Source organism: Hemicordylus capensis, chromosome 3 (genome assembly GCF_027244095.1).
Source record: "Hemicordylus capensis ecotype Gifberg chromosome 3, rHemCap1.1.pri, whole genome shotgun sequence".
In the NCBI taxonomy this organism is placed as follows: Eukaryota; Metazoa; Chordata; class Lepidosauria; order Squamata; family Cordylidae; genus Hemicordylus; species Hemicordylus capensis.
Window position 1 is genome coordinate 137354772 of NC_069659.1, and position 12292 is coordinate 137367063.

Consider the following 12292-nt stretch of genomic DNA (forward strand, 5'->3'; position numbering starts at 1 on the left):
CACCAAACCACTGAGAGGCAGGGAGAGATGGCATTCTAGTGGTTTGCCTGGGGGCCTTTCAAGCTGCACACAGACACAAAAGATGAGCTCCAGCTGGGCTGCGGGGAAAGGTAAGTGGCTTGGACTGGGGGAGAGAGGAGAGCAGGCTACACTGCAGTGTGCCCAGAACAGGGCCTGTGCCAGTGGGTGGCTCAGGGCAATTGCCCCGGTTACCCTGCCCTCATGATGGCCCTGTTGGCAAGGGTATCTCATCAAGAAGAACAACAGGGCTGACTATAAACAGTGGCTGACATACAGAGCAAGGAAGCATTGGGGGCAGTGAAAGGAACAGACTAGCAGCACTTCCATAAACTAACTGCACTAGTGCACGGGGCAATTTTTGACAATCTCTCCTTCCCCAGGAAACCTTCTGTTCCACCAGAAAATATAGCAGCCCTCAGGGACATATATTCAGGGGGCACAGAGCATTTCCCAAGGGGGAGGTTTGTCCAAAATTGCCCCTTCCGCAGTTCACTCTCAAAGAGACCACGGGATTCCTTGGATATGTAATAAAGTCTGAGCATGACCAACCTCCAGCAATATGGCAAGACCCTTTTTGTTGGCTTTGCGTTTAGTGATTGGGGTTAATCTGGTACTGGAGCAGTAAGCAACTGGAGGCCCGGAGAAAGGATTTTCACCTATGCAAGAATTAAACCCTTTAATTTACTTTCTTAATACAAACATTAAAGGTTTAGGATCATCCCCATCCTAATTTGCTTGGTTTTCAGGGATACTCCATTTATTTATGGGTTGACAATGGGTTTGGATAACTTTATGGAGGAGAGGTCTATCATCGGCTACTAGTTGGAGGGCTAAAGGCCACCTCCAGCCTCAAAGGCAGGATGCCTCTTGAGTACCAGTTGCAGGGGAGTAATAGCAGGAGAGAGGGCATGCCCTCAACTCCTGCCTGTGGCTTCCAGTGGCATCTGGTGGGCCACTGTGCAAAACAGGATGCTGGACTAGATGGGCCTTGGGCCTGATCCAGCAGGGCTGTTCTTAGGTTCTTATGACAACTCATTGTCCAGCCTAATAAAACTTGCCTTTTGTGTTTTGTAGTATACTACCTGCTGCCCCTAATAGCAACAAATTCTGAGACACAAATTCCCAAGCTCTTTAAAGAGTGTGCATCGCTGCTTTCTTCTTCCAGCACCCTGTGTGGTCAGATTCCCATCTCACCCATCCTTCTAGTGTGATGCATCCTCTTCCTCCTGTCACTTCCTAATAATTGTCCACAGAGTAGAATAATCCGCCCATCCGTTTGTTAGTTCTACTGCTCCTGTTTATTCCCATTTTGGATTGAGAAATATCCAGCCAAGGGGAACTTGTTTGGCACCAGTGACCAGAGCTTCATTTAACTGAAACAAGCAACAGTATTGTTACCAGAGCCTTGCATGTTGAGAGAGACCAAGGCTGGAGCTTTTGAGATGCATTTCAGCTACTGGGAGCAGTGCCATGAGAAAATGGAGGGACAGGAGGGGCATTTTTAGCATGGAGAGAATGAACTTCGATAGCCATCCAACAATCAAGTGACTGGTCATTTCCCCGGAATGTCTGGGGTGGCAAGATCTTGCACGGATATTTTCTGAGACTCAGAATTCCAAAATGGAGCATTTGGTATGCTCTCACTCTCTCACATACCCACATGCACACCGTCTCTGACAGAACACACACACCCCAACAAACCCATCATTGAAGTCCTGCTTTTCATAGATCTGAATAATTTCCTGAGCCAGACTGATAAGACTCAAATAAAGTTTAGTCTGTTAAAAGCCAAAATCACAAGTCTAGGAACATAGGAAGCTGCCATATACTGAGTCAGACCACTGGTCCATCTAGCTCAGTATTGTCTACTCAGACTGACTGCGGCTTCTCCAAGGTTGCAGGCAGAAATCTCTCTCAGCCCTATCAGGGAGGGAACTTCGAAACTTCTGCATGCAGATGCTCTTCTCAGAGTGGTCCCATCCCCTAAGGGGAATATCTTACAGTGTCCACATGCAGTCTCCCATTCAAATGCAAACCAGGGAAGACCCTGCTGAGCAAAGACTACATTTTTTTCTTGCTACCACAAGTCTGGGCCCTTCTTGCAGTGGAACGGGAGGGGGATCTAGATATAGGAAAAAGAAGCATTTATTTGAATTCTTATTGACAGCTTACTGCTTAATAACAAAAGCTCATATATTGGTGCAAGAGGCATTATTTGTCTTTGAAATGAGTTTGCCAAGGTTCTCATCAAACATTATATTTGGTTGATATATTTCCTGCTATTTGTTCATACAGATTTGATCAGTATTTTAAAGGGCAAGCAGAAAGTGATTTTGCTTATTCACATTCTACTTGCCCTTTTATGTTCTCCCAAGTTATTTGCACAGCATCCTGAAAGCTGTGAAGGGTGCTTTTTAAATCTACAATGTGTCACCAGAAGTTTTGCCCAGTTTGGACAGTACATATTTTCCAAGCCCTTTATGGAAACAATCACCAGTAATCAGCTCAAGGTACACATAAATAATTGAATTTGACATTCAGAGCCATGAGGTTCTTGCCAAAGAGGGTAAAACATTTGTATCACTTTTGCCTTGTACAGCTTTAGTGATAGAACGGAGCCTTAAATAAATAAAGCTGATAGTTACGCCTCAATCTATTTGCAAAGCAAAGCAAGATTTTTTTTTTTGTAAGGGGACTTATTCTATTCTATAATGGATATTACTATTTTGTATTCTCCAATTCTGACTGGTAGGAAGTTTAAAGCCGTCTGTTTAGGCTCATTTTCCTTTGGAAGACATGGTCCTGAGACACATGGGGGCTATTCCATGATCTGCAAAAATCGGGCTAGGAGAGCCTAGCCCGATTTTTGCAGATCGTAAGAACCACCGGGCTCGGCTGCAAGCCCGGTGGTTCTAGAAAGGGTAACCTGCTCAAGGACCTGCAACCGCTCCGCAAACCTGGTTTTCTAGATGGTGACTAGCCGCGGCACAGCTTCGCGCCACACCTACTCATGAGGAGACCCCTAGAGGGGAGGCAAAAAGCCGCCTCCTGGCTCCAGGGGTCTCGCCAGCATGCCCTGCGTGCTCGCACAGGGCCTCTCGCCCCAGCCCCCGCCGGCTCCGTCACGGAGCCGGCAATCGTGTGGGCGGCCGATCCAGCTGCCCAGGGCTCCCTCCCCGTGCACTCCAAGGAACCGGGTCTCACTAATCGTGAGACCTGGTCCATGGTGTGTTGTAATAGTCAATTTATTCAAAAAACACAGTCTGAGCAAGCACTGCAGTGGTACACTAGGCAAGCAATATGTTTGTTCTCAGGCCACTACAGTCCTTGCCTTCTCAAAATGCCAAGATCTCACATAGAACAATACAGCTTCTATCTCCCCAAACCTTTTAATGGTGAATTAAGATGGTGAATCAAAAAGTTGCTTTTCATAGATAGCATCCACAGTAGCCCTTAGTCTGGAAAGGGAATGTTTGCTCCAGAGCATGACGTGATTGTTTGCTCTGAATTAAAGGGGCTATTCACATGATCTGCAAAAATCGGGCTAGGAGAGCCTAGCCCGATTTTTGCAGACTGTAAGAACCACCAGGCTCGGCTGCGAGCCCAGTGGTTCTAGAGCGGGTAACTCGCTCAAGAACCCCTGCCCTAAACCCAGGTTTGCTGAGTGAGCGCTCCGCAAACCTGGTTTTCTAGATCGTGAGTAGCCGCAGTGCGGCTTCGCGCCACGACTACTCATGAGGAGACCCCTGGAGGGGAGGCAAAAAGCCACCTCCCGGCTCCGGGGGTCTCGCCAGCATGCCTTGCGCACTCCCTCAGGGCATGCTGGAGATTGCGGGGACCAACTGGCCCCCGCTCCCCCCAGCCCCCACCAGTTCCGCCACAGAGCCAGCAATCGTGTGGATGGCCGATCTGGCTGCCCAGGGCTCCCTCCCCGCTCACCGCCCCAAAACGGGTCTCACTGATTGTGAGACCCGGTCCAAAGACTCCTGTTCCAGACTAAGGTCAACTGTGGAAGCTACTCCATGTCAAGGAGGTGTTTTAGTCCTCAGTCTTGCATAAGGCTGTCTGGCTGACCCCCCAAAAAGATACACACAAACCCTTCACTTCCTGGAAAAAAACCTGAACCCACTTGCAAAACGTTTCTTGAGATTGCAGAGAAGGGTTGATGATTTCATGAACAATATCCATTCAACAGTTGTTTTTCCCCAGTAGCCTGAACCACATTGAAACCATTATTTTCAGAGTCTGTCCCATGACAGAAAAAAAAAGTGCATGTTCTTGAGGGCAATGCTGGTGCTATCAAAACCTATCTGCTCCTTTTAAAATGTTACATTTGCCTTCATTCTTATCAGCTGGGCGCTTTCCAGATTAGACCCTGCAACAGGGTCATAGCGGATCTCTGAAGTGTGCTTCCACACTTCCTGTGTTGTAACACCACTGTCCCTATGCTAACAGCAGGGTGCCGTTCACATTTCCAATGCCTTGTTTTGAATTTAATCGCTGCAATATAGAGCTATGATGTCGTGTATGCAGCATAAAGAGGTTGCTGTTTTTTCGGGTTGTTAGTTTCCATGAGACTGCTCCCCTTGCTGTTTACGTTTCAAATGTGATTTGCCTGAACGGAAGCATTTTGCTGCTTTTGAAGAGCTAAACTGGAAAGCGCCCTGCTGAGGTTTTAGCCACTTCCCCTTTCTGTGAGGGCATGACTTCTAGAGAAACACAACTTATGTGGCAGGTAGCTAGCTAGCTTGTTGTATTAAAACTGTTGCAGCGGATTGTCCACTAACCAACATTGATCATTACCTATCTGCTGCTCATCTGTACTACAGGCTAGACAGAAGACTATGCCCTCACTTTGCCTGACAGAGTAGCATGGCTGCAATTGCATAGTCACCTTATGAAACACATAGATCATGGTTACAGCCTCACTTTTAGCCAACCCACTGAGCAATTGATCCTACATATTTTTAATTAGAGTGTCTGCTTTCAGTGCTAATGGATGCAACTGAAATGCTAATATAGCACTGTAGTACACAATGTATGGTACAGTTCATTTTCTCCATTTATTCCCTAGCTCAGGATGTTGTCAGGTTAGTCTGTAAGTTATCTGTTTGCCATTGCTGTACACAGTCACTGGATAATAAAGGACAGAAACAACTGCTAGCAAGTTTTTTAGACTAAGCTGGATAGATGAAACAGAAAACAGCTGGAATTTATTATTAATTTATTATTTATTTATTATTTATTTTATTCGATTTCTATACCACCCTTCCAAAAATGGCTCAGGGCGGTTTACACAGAGAAATAATAAAAAAATAAGATGGCTCCCTGTCACCAAAGGGCTCACAATCTAAAAAGAAATACAAGATAGACACCAGCAACAGTTACTGGAGGTACTATGCTAGAGGTAGCTAGGGCCAGTTACTCTCCCCCTGCTAAATAAAGATAAAGATAATTTAATCTAAATAGATATTATTTATATATATTATATATTTATATATATAATAATCTAAATAAAGATAATAAATAATTTATAATTCAACTCTTGCCATTTTTAGTATTGTACTAAAAGTATGAAGCAGTAGGTTTGCCTTACAATATCGGCAGTTTTTTAAAATACACACCTGCCAAAACATCAATCTTTTCAGAAACAATCACATCCAGTTACTTTGTACAGAAACAATAATTTGTCAGCAGAGTGGGCTCTGAAGAAATGGCTTGGAATCATAGTTCATAACTATAAGTTATATAATTCATAACATAGTTCATAACTCTTATTTATTTATGTATTTATTTAAATAAGAAAAGTTTTAGCTAAATTACATGTCTGGTTTGGATGGAGAAAGAAGTCTGCCTGTATCCCTTTACATATGAATCCCTTCACATGCACATCATCAAAAACATCAATCTGTTCAGAATCAACCACATCCAGTTACTTTGTACAGAAACAATCCTCTCTAATAAAACGCTTGGTGTCCGTCCGTGGACGGACACCAAGCGTGCGTTCGTGCCTGGCCTGTTCTGGGCATGCCCAGAACAGGGCAAGGGAGGCACGAACGGCAGGACCCGGCGGCCATGTTGGGGCCGGGAGAAGGAGAAGTGGCCGCCGCCTACGCCAGGAGGAGAGTGCGGGAGAGGCGGTGGCGCAGCCGTGGCCACGGCCAGAGGTGGCGGTGGCCGCGACGGGGCAACTGGCGGCGGGAGTGCGGGTGAGGCGGCGGCGGGGCCAGAAGCGGCCGCCGCAAATAAAGGAGAGAGGCGCCGGGGGAAGAGGCGGCGGGGAAGCTGGCCGAGGTGGTGGCGGAGCCGCCGCCGAGGCCTGGCGCCGCCAGTAAAGCCGGGCGGGGGGGGAAACCTTGGGGCCCGATCCCACCATTCCCGTCCCCCCGCCAAATTACTAAGGGCCAAATTGGCCCTGAAAAATGCCGCCGCCGAACCGCCCTCCCAGCTGCCCGATCCCACCATTTGTACAGGAAAGAGGAGCTCGCCAGCAGAGTTCCTCTTTCTGCAAAGGCTCTTCTCAAACTGGCGCTTTGAGCGGAAAGGGCGTCCTTTCCGATCAAAGCGCCAGTTTGAGAAGAGCCTTTGCAGAAAGAGGAGCTCTGCTGGCGAGCTCCTCTTTCCTGTACAAATGGTGGGATCGGGCAGCTGGGAGGTTCGGCGGCGGGGGCCGAAAGCATCACTAGCGCCCGTTTTTCAACGGGCTAAAATTCACTTGTACATAAATAATACGTCTGTCTAATGTCTTGATCTCAATGAATTCAAAGTTCTTGGCTGCAAAAGAATGATCATTCTGGCCCAATGATGCATTTAAGTCAAAGTAACCAAGGTTCTGATCCACAAAACACTCTTACTGCCCGGAGTGAACTGAACTGAGTTTCCAGCAATGGAGTCGATTGAATGGACTCCACCAATGGAGTCAATTAGACATGCCAGGCATAATATACAATAAATTGGAGGTTTCTATCTGAATTAAGGTCAAACTTAAAATGATGCAGGAGCTACATGATGGAAACTCCTACGTCCTTTCCCGTCTCAAATAAATAAATAAATAAATCAGCTGCAGGGGAAACTGATTGTGGGAACCACCGGGCTTGGGCAGCTAGCCCGCCTAATTCCCCCTCCCCTTACATGAGGTTAATGGAATGAGTGCTCTGTTAACCTCATTTTTCTGCTTGTTTGTCACCACGGCATGTGGTGACAAATGAGTAGACCCCCGACTGAGAGGCTAAAAGCAGTCTTCCGGACTCAGGGGTCTACTCAGGATGCCCCGTGTGCTCGCGTGGGGCATTCTGGAACTTCCGGAGGCCGCGCATCCCCCAATCCTCACAGCCCCCACCGGCTCCGTGACGGAACTGGCAGCAGTGTAGGTGGCCGATGAGGCTGCCCAGCTACAAGTGTCTGCTTGTCTGTGGGAAGAGTGGGCTAAGCCTGTTCTCCCCGCAGACCTGGAAGAAGCTCTTCTCATGGATTGTGAGAAGAGATTCCCTTTGTTTTACCATGTGTGGAGCCATACTCCCAGTATTGATTCCCTGTGTGGAGCCATAGTTTCAGTATTAGAGCATCTGCTTTGCATGCAGAAGATCCCAGGTTAATCCCTGGCATCTCCAGGTATGGCTGGCAAAGTCCCTTGCCTGAAACCCTGGAGCTCCACTGCTAGTCAATATAGATTTGAATTAGGTCTCAATCACAATTGGTGCACAACTCAAAAGCCCCAGTAGGCCAGAACTAGCCATTACTTGGTGTGCAGGGACCAAAGTTAGTTTTCAGCACATGAATTAGGTAAAACATGGGAAAAGAGGGATGGCTCCAGCCCAGGGGTGGGAGCCCTCTGGTCTCAAGCAGCCAGATGCACTGACGCTTTGCTCCTTGTCAGCAGGACAGGCCAAGAGCAGTTCACAATTCCTGCTGTTTCTGCAGAATATTCCTTCCTGTGGGTCAGCAAAGGAAGCCCTGCAGGCCAGATCTAGCTTCCATTCCTCATGCTATATAGGCCTGAGCTAGATGGACCAGAGATCTGAATCAGTATGGCAGCTTTCTGTGTCCTGTGCTCCAATGTAACCTCCAGAAAATCCCTGAATTAAAACCCTATAATCACTGCTTTGAGACAAGTGAGCCCTCTTCAGATGTTAAGTGCGAGTGGCGTGTACACTTACAACTACAAAAGCAGGAAGGAGGCTCTGCCCGGCCACTGTCACTCACCTGCAAAGCAGGTTCGCTTTCTGTTTTGCAGTAGGTGAGTCCCTGCTAGAATTTACCCTGTTTCATGAAATTGTGCCTGCTGCTGCCAGTGGATGGGTGTGTCCTGCTGTTGCTGATTGGTCTTTTCCTGTGGACTTCTCCTATATGATGGTGCTTTCTGTTTTCTTAACAGATTTTGCTTTTGAGAAAGCTGGTTTCCTGGCCATCGGTTTCAGCCTTGCGAAACTGGCCAGCCAAGGCAACCTTCTAAGTGGCAACCACAGAGTGCATCCAAGGGGAGATGGTAGACTGCCATTTCACAGGGGCCCTATAACAAGGTGTTGTATTCTATCTAGCTATCTTTTATGTTTTGTTAATTAGAAGTTTGTTCCTGTGGCGATCCTGGAGAGAGAGCAGGGTGGGGCGGAGTCAGGAAGGAAAAGCGGGGTGAAAGAGAAGGAGAAAAATGGAGTTGTTTCTGAATAAACCTCAGTTAAACAAACATAAGATTGCGTAAGCAGCCATAAAACACAAGGCTTATGACAATGGACTTGGGCCCCTCAAACGTTTATCTTTATCCTGTTTCACACACGGCTGAGGTGCCCCATGGTAGAACTTGTTTTAAACAGATAGTAGTGATGGTCAGAATGTAGGCAATGATGGCTGCAATTTGTTTCTAGCATATTAGAAATGTGTGACTGGATCTAAGTGTGTTTTCATCTGACACTTCAGCACCCGCCAAAGTCACTTTAGATCTGCTGAGTAACAACACAAAGATCATAATTAAAATGCAAATGAGCATGTGGGCTGTTTGTTGCTACTAAAGAGTGCAGCTGAGTGCTTCTTAAAAGCCTGTCTATAATGCTTCAGAAGTGATGAGACTGATGCAGTCAGACACTGCAATAAGAGTGAAGGCCACAGTAAGGTTAGACTTTCATTTTCATTTTTGACAGTTAATGAGACCTGCAGGGGATGTACATGAAGCAGAACTAGTCTTGTTTTGTTTATCTAGAACATTTGTTGTTCTGAATGTGTGTCCTCCTGGACTTGATCCTTCACAGCCACCCCTCCCCTCCCCCCCACCGTTGTCATCTGAAATTATTTTTAACCATTTTTGTAGAGTTTATCTGTATGGTATCCAACTGTAGACTTTGTCCTGAGTATATCTCCTTCCAACACATTTAATACAGTCAGTACTCGATATCTAAAATGAGAGGTGCAGAAAAGCTGTCAGAAAACTACATCCTCTGACCTGGAAGCCTTGTAATTAATTTACATCTTTGCCCCACACTTGCCTTGCCCTATTTGCATGGCTCTGCCCGCCCCCACTCACAATGGGTAATCGACCAGTCACTCACAAAACTTGCTTAGCTTTTCCCTCTGGAATTTCCCAACCCGCACCCCTACTTGGCAAGGAAGCAGTTGAAGCACTGGGCAAATTTATCCCCTTTGTGCTGGGCAGAAACCCAACTCCAGTCCATGGGGGGGAAGCAGCACCCAGCCATTTGACCCTCTTTGCATTGCCTTGTCCCCGCCACCAACCAATGGGGAAGTAGCTTGTTAAAACGCTTGGGCAGTCTCCACCCTTTGGATGTGAAAAAAGCTACACCAGGAACTGAGTTGCAAGTAAAGCCCTGTACATTGCGCAGCAGGAGCACTTCTTGCATGCAATGAAACGACAGCACCACGCCACCCACACACACACTCTGTAATTAAGACCAGAGGCAGTGTAACGTTTTAAAACTGTGTTAGCATTTGAAAACATAAGAAAACATTTGAAACATTTTTTTTCTTGCATCCCTGATGCAGAACTCACAACCACAAGGGTGCTTGAAAAAACAACTTCTGCACTGGAAACTGAAATGCCCATCAAAAAAGCTATCAAAGGTTTTGTGCGAAAACAACACTTGAGCAACACTTAAGTGCAACCACCACACACAACGATGGCTTACAGAACATAAGTGGACTAGTGCACAAAAATCAGAACTTCAAGTCATGGTGCAAAGAACCTTGGGTTGGCATTTTTCAAGAAACTGCTCCTCTACATGTGTGCCTTAATCCCCATCAGAGGTTGACAAAGAGTCAGGAGGATACTTGCCACCACCATCGCTTCAGCTTTGTCCTTTCCCCTTCCCACAACCTTGGCAGGAGTGTGGGTGTGCACCCTTGTTACCAAGGGAGCCTGTTTGGGGGCTCCCCTGAGGAGCACCCCACTATATTTGGAACTACAAGCCTGTATTTACCACTGTTTGCACCCTGCGCTTTGTCCAAGAAGAAACTCACTCTTCCCTAGCTTTTGTCCAAGAAGAGACTTACTCTTCATTTTTGAAAAGAACAATGTGGCATCCGGTCCTTTGTCCTTATTGTCCACCTGTCCGGCTACACGTCCTTGTCCCTTTTACCAAGCTTGGGAGCTTTCCAAATTAGCTGCTCGACAGTGGCAAAATGCTTCTGTTCAGGCAAATTGCATTCAAAACATAAATAACAAAGTGTCCAGCAAGGGCAGCAGGCTCACAAAAGATAACAACCCGAAAAAACAGCAACCTTTTTACGTCAGACATACATTTTATCAATAAATCACAGTGATTAAATCTGAAACAAGGCATCAGAAATGTGAAAATCACCCTCCTGTCAGTGTAGGGACTGCAGTGTCACAACACAGGAAGTGTGGAAGCACACTTCAGAGATCCACCGTGACCCCATTACAGGGTCTAATCTGGAAAGCGCCCTGACTAGGCTTACCGGGTCCAGCTTCAGAGCAGGGACGGGGAGGGGGTTGAGCGTCACCCTGTGCCGCCTCCATCCCAGGTGGCTTGCTCCTTGTGTCTGCCCCTCTCTGGGGGGCCCTGACACTCTCCACCAACTAGCCTCTCATCCCCGGTCGGCTCCTTATATGCCTCCTCGCAGGCTATGCATCACCCGCCCCCAATTATTGGGCCAATGCCCCTCTTTATTCCCTGTAATTGTCTACCCTTTACAGCTGCTGCCAATGCCTCTCCTCCTTCTCCCTTCGGAAGGCATGCTGCTGATGTTATCCTCACGCACCTCCCCTTCGACCCTTTCAGGGCTCTGCCCTCCCTCCACTGGAGATGAGTCCCTGCCTATTATTCCTCTGATTCCCCCCAGCTTCCACCTGTCCCTGCCTCCTTGGGCCCCTCACCACTCCGTCCTTGGAGGTAAAGACAGCTGGCCTCACCAGACACTACCTTTGCAAGGTGCAATCAGCATAATGTCCTTGGGCAAGAAATTTCCTATCATTGGTCAGGACACCATCAATCCATGTGCTTTCTGTGTCTCTTGGGATCTGTGTGTCTCCTGTGTCACTTGTGTCCCTACCTCAGATTCACCAGGCGGTTCTACCTCAGATCCACCTCAGATCCCGACTTCAGTCCCTACCTCAGATCCACCATCTTTCCCCTACATTTTGGCACAGGCACCTCCATTTTGCCCTGTCTTGGCTCTTGCTCCTGCTTTACTTTTTGCCTTCAGACTGGCCCATTTGCTAACACGGCCTGCGCAGTACTCCTGGCTGTGAGATTTGGGCTCATTTTTGGATTTAGCCTGGCTGATGAACCTCTGCTTTGTCCCTGGGTTCCCGCTCTCACCTACCTGCCTGCCTCAGAGGAGAGAAGCCTCTCGGCCACAACCTATTCCTTAGACACTACTTACCTTTTCCCTCATTTCTCTTAAAATCCAAATCTGTCCATCTTTCTTTCGCTAGCCTTGAGTAAACTTATTTCGGAAACTCAAGCCAAATTGCTTCCTTGTGAACTTTAATATATTTTGTTGTAACTTGTGGGTCTTGCTACAATAAATATTTATTGTTACTCTTAACCATTATTTTCTCTTCCTGTACCCCCAAGCCCTTCAATAAACCTCATTTTATTTTGAACTTTAACCTCTCTGTTGAGTTATTTCCACGACCAAAGCTTTAAACAAATTTATTATGAAAGTGGGACTGCTCCATTTAAAATAGCCAATTCCCTCTCCTGCAAGCCTAAAGTGTAGCTTGGGGTCCCCGCCAAGTCCCCGGGAGCAGTTCCATTAATATCCTTGCCTTTCTGTGAAATGAGTTTTTTTCCCTTAGGGG

At 47.1% G+C, this 12292-nt stretch overlaps 1 long non-coding RNA gene across 1 annotated transcript; it reads left to right on the forward strand.

The window, feature by feature from the left end:
• The first annotated feature begins 4 nt into the window (after positions 1–4).
• On the forward strand, positions 5–12049 carry LOC128351635 (uncharacterized). The gene is made up of 3 exons (XR_008319925.1): positions 5–110; positions 8396–8540; positions 10012–12049. It is a non-coding gene; the product is annotated as an uncharacterized LOC128351635 (long non-coding RNA).
• The last annotated feature ends 243 nt before the right edge of the window (positions 12050–12292 follow it).